The sequence below is a fragment of the Arachis ipaensis genome, chromosome B3 (assembly GCF_059453495.1).
Source record: "Arachis ipaensis isolate K30076 ecotype BB chromosome B3, ASM5945349v1, whole genome shotgun sequence".
In the NCBI taxonomy this organism is placed as follows: domain Eukaryota; kingdom Viridiplantae; phylum Streptophyta; class Magnoliopsida; order Fabales; family Fabaceae; genus Arachis; species Arachis ipaensis.
Window position 1 is genome coordinate 29799833 of NC_142438.1, and position 7617 is coordinate 29807449.

Consider the following 7617-nt stretch of genomic DNA (forward strand, 5'->3'; position numbering starts at 1 on the left):
AGTCATCTCTCGCTCGGTTAGACGGGAAACGGTCTCATCGGAGATCCTCAACTTCTCCTCGGCAGACGCGGCCTTCTCCTCAGCAGCTTTTAGTTTCCTCCCCGACTCAGACAATTGCTCCTGAAGAGTTTCAACTTGAGCTTTGAATTCGTTATTGGCTTGGACAGCGGACTCGAGCTTCCTGCGCAGCGACTGCATCCCCGACAACTCGAACTCAGCCTTTCGAGCTATGGCGGCACCACAAAGAAGGGTACGGTACATCCACCTCGCCTGCCCCGTAAGTTCGGTGCCAAGGAAATAATCCTCTGTGCCAGGAAGCAGCTGAGAATCTATGAAAGTCCCGGCATCAAAGTTACGCTCCATTACGGTAAGAACCCCCTCTGGGCTAGAAGAAGCCCTCCGTATTTTGAGGGTAGGGACAAGCTTCAAGTCGTCATCCTCTTCCTGCGCGGAGGTCGGGTGCTCGGGGCCAACCGCCTCCACGCGAAAGGGAGAAACGCGCGCCCCATCAGAGTTCTTATCCGACATCCCGGTGTCCCTAGGTGACGGTGTTGGCTGACCCTTGTCCTCAGAAGGGCCTTCCAGTTTCCCGTCAACCTTCTCAGCTTCATCCTCATCGTTGTCCGCCAAGAAAGTCTTAAACAAGTCCTCAAGACCTGTTACGGAAGCAGACATCTCCACTACAGTGAACAAGTAAACAAGTTAGTCGGAAAACCGGCACAAACAAGCAAATGGAGAGGGTAAAAATGCAAGACAAAACAACTCAAATATAATTTCTGGCGACCTCCTGGTCACCCATCAAAAGGTGGGGATTCACATGGTTCTTCCCAAAAACCACCGACAACACGTCGGCAATCCTCTTGTCCACGGTGGGCATCCCCTTATAGGACAATTTAATAAAAGTATTAGACCCTGCCCCAAAGCTCCAGTACGTTGGGATGAGGCGCTCTCCTTCTAGCGACAACCAAAAGGGGTGACGTCCTTTAACCGGACGCACCTTAAAATATTTGTCTTTCAACCCGTGATAAGAGTCCTCGAACAAGCCGAAGATCCTCCGACCTTGGGCAGACCAGAAAGACATGAACCCTTTCCTTGCTTTCCCCTCCTTCGAAGGATTCGTAAGGTTGAAGAAAAAGAGGAAGACGTCAACAGAAGCCGGCAACTCCAAGTACTCACATACCATCTCGAAACAGCGGATAGAAGCCCAGCTGTTCGGATGCAGTTGCGACGGCGCCACAGAGATTCGACCAAGAAGCGCCATTTGAAAAGCAGAAAATGGGATACGAACCCCCACTTGGGTGAACATGGATTTATAAAACCAGATCCAGTCGGGAACCCGAGGGGAACGGAAGTTAAGCTCGTATAATCGCTCGTCGGGGGCAGGAACGAAGACGTCATAGTTGGCCTCCTCGTCCGTCCCCCCCGCACAGGTACAACCCTTGTCGGAACTCCGTCAGCTCCTCCTCGCCCATCTGATTCGGTGAGTCCTTCACGTCGGAAGTCACCCAGGCGTAGGGGTCGTAGTTTGCGACGGAAGGAGAGGCCCGAGAAGCGACGCGAGACATACCTACAGTGGGGTACCACTCCGTTAGTCTAAGAGCTCGGGAGCCCGGAAAAAGTCCAGAAACTACATTTATCCTATTCGACAGCTAAGATCAAACATGGCTAAAGGCAGAATCCAAACAAAGCCTACCCTGAAATGGTAACCCCCCTAACACACCTACTTGATACTAAAAGACCATCTATCGTACAAAACTAGGCAAACAGCATGCATATGGAAGAATAACAGAATAAATACAAAGCAAGGAACGAAGAAGAATTCTTACCTGAATTGAACACGAAGATTCGAAGGGATGAACGTTAATCTGGAAAAATTGCGAAGATGTGGAAGGGAAAGGAATGCACGAGGATGCAAAAACGATGCTTTGGGAGAAAAGAAGATGAAGTCAGGAGAAACGAAAATGGGAGAGGAGAACAAGCACTAACTGTTTAAAATTGCTACGTAAAGCGCGAAAAGACTGGGGGCAAAATGGTCTTTGCGTGCAGGATTTTTCAACCCATTATGAGCATTCAATGCCTGGCGCGAGGAACGAGGCGACGAACGGTCACCTCAGCAACGAACAGACACGCGCGCTGGAAACACGTCCCCTCCACGGACAGCCGATCTGGCGACAACGCACGAAGAAAGAGATAACACGCCACCAACAACCTTCACGACCATTGCTGGCGCGTTGGGGGCACTGTTACGGCCTGGCCCAAACCATTCGCGGGTCGACCCGACCCTCTAACAACCCGACCCAAACGGTCGGGTGCAAGGCGTCCAGGTGCCGACCCGGACACGCGTCCCTGACAACCTTGCAATAGCTGTGCAGGGGGAGCCTCGAAGAAGGTGGGCCTGTCCTTGCGGGGCCCACCTCTGACACGGTATATATGGGGAAGGACCTACCCTTCCCCCAAGGTACGTCACATACCATTCACCCCTTTTTTCACCTGCCCCCATTTTCTGACTAGAGCGTTTGAGTGTCTTTGCAGGTGACATCCCCCCTCTCGCACGAAGTACTCGGAACATCGTCCACTCATCCCCGGCAGCCCAGAACCAGGCGAACCACATCCCATCAATCGAAGCATTAACCCGAACCATCCGGTACCCGACCTACCGAACAAATGTTATTTATAATTTTTGTTAAAAAATTATGCATAAAAAAATAAAGCCAATTAAGTGTGTTATATATCTAATTAATTTGTTTTAAAAAAACTAATTAAAAAATAAAAGAATTAGTATTGAATTTTTTTTATACAAATTCATCTCTTTGTCATGACATAGTTTTATAAAATCTATATTTTAAATATTTTATGTATTTATCATTTATTTTACTTTTATAGTAATAGTAATAGTAATAGTAATAGTAATAGTAATAGTAATGGGGAGTTCTAATGCTGACGTGACGCTCATACGCTACGTTAAGTTTGAGAGTTTATTTGTTTAGATGTTGTCATTAAAATTAAAATTTTAAAATTTTATTTATAAATTATAACTTATTATTTATTTGGGTTGGTACTTTTTAAATTTTAAATACGCTTTCTTAGAGTGTTAAGTATTTAATTTTTAATATTATTAAATTAATTTAAAAAATTATCTTTTATAAATTGTAAGTTATTTGCTTATATTGTTATAATTTTAAAATTTAAATACTTTTTAAATAAAATCATTCTTAATCTAACCATTTTCTTTGGTTAATTTAAAAAGTGATATCTTGCTTAAATTTGTTTATATATACATTTTAAATAAAATCATTCATAATCTAACAATTTTCTTCCGTTAATTTGCTACTGATATCTTTATTTAATTTAATAAATAAATCATTCCTAATTTAACAAAATTTTTGCATTAGTTTTATATTTGTTAATTATAAATTGTTATATGATAATGAATAAAACAAATTTGTTGATTAAATTTAAAATTTTATTTATAAATTATAATTTATTATTTACTTAGATTGTTATTTTTTAAATTTTTAAATTTTAAATATGCTTTCTTAAATTGGTAGGTATTTAATTTTTAATATTGCTAAACTAATTTAAAAAACAACCGTTTATAAGTTGTAAGTTATTTGCTTAGGTTGTAATATATTTTAAATTTTTAAATATAACTTATTATTTGCTTAGGTTGTTACTTTTAAATTTTTAAATTTTAAATACGTTTTCTTAAATTGTTAGCTATTTAATTTTTAATATTGCTAAACTAATTTAAAAAACCGCCGTTTATAAGTGGTAAGTTATTTTCTTAGGTTGTTATATATTTTAAATTTTTTATTTTTTAAATAAAATCATCCCTAATCTAACAATATTCTTACGTTTGTTTTATATTTGCCAATTATAAATTGTTATAGAATAATGAATAAATCAAATTTGTTGATTATGGCAACTTTTTAAAAAATTTGTTGATTCTTTTTATTTGAATGCTATATTTGAAATTTTGAATATTTGTGTTTGTTAAGATTTATATTTTAAATATATTTATATATTTATTTTATCTACAAATTTAATTCAAATTTAAATTAAAGTCAATTAAGTTTAGAGAATTCTAGCTATGAGTCAACTATAAAAGCATAAGTTATGAGATAATAGATATATATAGCACAATAATTTAAAGTACATCAATCTCTTTCTTTACATATATCCAAAATCTAAATTTCTCTACTTTTTTCAATGGCTAGTATTCACAAAATTGCAGAAATCAATTTTACAGTTGACAATTTGTCTGTACGTATACGAGTGATAAGGTTATGGACACTACCAAACTATAAAAATTCTCCATTACCATACTTAATTGAGATGGTTTGGTTCGATGAAGACATGAGTTTCCTACCAATTTCTTAAATAATATTAAATTATATTATTCATATTTTAAATTTGTTTGTTTATCCCCATTTAATTGTTCTTTGATTTTTGTTTATCAATTCTAGGAAAAAAAATACATGCCTCAGTTAAGAAGGCTCTTGTGTCTCAATTCGTAAATTTGTTAAGAGAAAGAATATCTTATCAAATAAGATATTTTAGTGTTGGGCTCAATGTGGGTAACTTCAAGACTACACATCATGAGTATGTGATTAATTTAAACCAACGTACTGAAGTCACATCCCAAGTTCGAATCCCAGCTTTGGCTGGGTAGTGATGGAACCTTTAGTATGTGTGAGTGAGTGAGTATGTGAGTGTATATTGACCAAAAAAAAAAAATTTAAACCAACGTATCGAAGTGTACATACTTCCAGAATCGTTAAGTATCCCACGATATGGATTAAATTTTGTGAGTTTTGACACTTTCAATGCTCCTGGATTTGATTACACCTATTTGGTTGTGGTAAGTTTATTGATTTAGAAAAAGTATAATTCATTGATAAATTTATTTATTTTATTAATAATTTTGGTTGTATTTTTTTAATAAATTGATTGACAACAAACTTTTTTATTTTAATCAATTCTAAATGTTATTGGATATCTTGCTAGAATTGGGAATGAGAGAACTCTTGAAAAAGATGGTAAATTTACCAAACATAATGTTATCGAATTAGAGATCGACGATGGATAATCATATATTTGTTTTTACAAATCTAAAAATTTTGATGTTAGCTTCATTGTAAATTTATGTATTTGAATTTATTTTAGAAGTTTATTTTCATCTTAATAAATTGTTATTTTAACTTATGTTATTGTGAATATTTTTGTAACATTAAACTTTTTTTTCGCTTGAAGGATTTTAATTTGTTGAAATAATTTTGTATTTGGTAAACATATATTTTTTCTATCTTTTTATGTAAAATGTTATCATTAGCATGTTAATATTAAAATATAAATAAGAATTAATCTTCACATACAAGTGTTTTGCATTTACAAGCTTTACAAGTTTGAAGAGAACGAAATCTCATAAACACGCTGCTTATGTTACGGGCTTCTTTAACAAACTTTTAAATCAATCTAAATCAATTAACGCGTGAATATATAACTTCCATTTTTCAAAAGATTTTATTTCCTTTTTCGAATTTCTTGCCAAATTTGTTCGATCTCCTTTGTGCGTTCTCTCTTTGCCTTCGATCTCCTTCTGTTTTTTTCGATTTTCATGATTTCTGAAATCAAGTTTTGAAATTGTTATGAAGATAATGGAACTTCAGAAATACACCCAAGGGATCATAGAAATACACCCAAAGGATTATAGAAATACATTCAAACAGTTACAAAAATAAACCAAACGATTACAGAAATATACCCAAAGGATTACAGAAATACACCCAAAGGATTTAAAAAATACACCCAATATCAAGAGGAGACGGTATATTTCTTGTTGAAATCTTTTAATATTTTGTTTGTTATGGATGAGGCACATGGCAGAGACAATCTAGAAAAAAAAAACCTAGAAGAACAGTAAAACAATACCTTGAATAATATTTTTTCGTTTTTTTTGGTGATTTTTTATGAAGATTTGTATCTTTTCTTCTTGATTTCTTCTACTCCTCGCAGAATCTTGACGGTTTGCGCAATTGAGGAAGAAGAAGAAGAACTCATGAAATATGGGTTCATAATGAACGTGTTGTAAGGCACGTGCGTTGGACGCTCAATTTAAAGGAGTGGTGCGCGTATTTTTTTTCTTGGATTTGGACCAACTTGTATAGCTTGTAAGTTAAAAATGCTTGTATGTGTAGCAGACCCCAATAAATAATAGGTATAATTTACAAAAAAAAAAAAGTATTCTTTACGTCGTTTGATTTTTAATGATTAATTAATTAATTATTAATTTTTTAAATTATGTTTAAAATTTTAACTTAATTGTTAATTGTTAAATTAAAAATAAAAAATATGTATATAGTTTGATACTATTTTATTGGAGGTTAGTTTTATTTTAACTTACTTGTTAATTTTTAAATTTTAAAAATATAATATATATATATAATTTTATACTATTTTATTGGTAGTTAGTTTTTAAGTTGTAATGGCATGTTAATATTAATAATAAGCATAATTTACAAAAAAAAAAAAAATATTCTTTACATCGTTTGATTTTTATGAATTAAAAATTATTAAATAACTAATTATTAATTTTTTTAAATTGTGTTTGAAATTTTAACTTAATAATTAATTTTTAAATTTTAAAAATATAAAATATGTATATAAGTTGATACTATTTTATTGGGGTTAGTTTTTAAGTTATAATTAATTTTTGTTTATTTTGTTATAAAAAATATATTTAACATTAAACATTTTATTTGAAATAGAAAAATAATGGAGTGTGCACTTTTTGGCAACTATGCACACGAGTTAAATATTTTTTTAGATTTCGGCAATAAGAATGGAGTTGTTGTCGGCACTTTATTATTTACTATTATTATGTTTTTTATAAACAAAAAATTATTAATTAGTGTACAAATTTTTAAAATTCTGATAAAGATATGATTATATATTATATTTTTTTGTATTTGAACATTGATTTATTGTAATTCTTACTATTTGATTAGTGTGCATGTAAAACTTAAGCCTTGATCCACATCAACTCTCGCAATATTTAATATCTAGAGCAAACCAACGAAGCAAACACTTTAAAGATAATATAAGAGTTTATAATAACATGTTTTGCTTCACGTCTCTGGGCAGTAAAATTGAGACCTCCATCAATAATGGGACAGGTCTTCCCTAATTCATTGTAAGTGGACAAAACTACTACAGAATTGGAAGCTTGGTGCCAATTGAGGGACAAAGACCAAAATTCGCGCAGTTATATATTTATAATATAGAAAATGAGGTCTCAAACAGGATAGAGATTTTCAGGTTTGTATCATGCATTCCAAACTGATTAGATCCAAATTAAGATAGTTCGTACTTTGATTTTGGTTAATTATAAATACTAATATTTTAAATTAATGTTTTATACAATTCAAGAATAACCAACAACAATATTGACCAGTCCTTGGTTCTAGACCTCAAGAGGATGATCGATCAACATAATGATCTTGCTCACATATTTAGGAAAGTGAAAAACTACCTAAATCAAGGAGATATCACAAATATAAGGTTGTGGTTGTACCAAAAAGGATCAAAGGACGCGAGAGTCTACAATTTACCATCTTC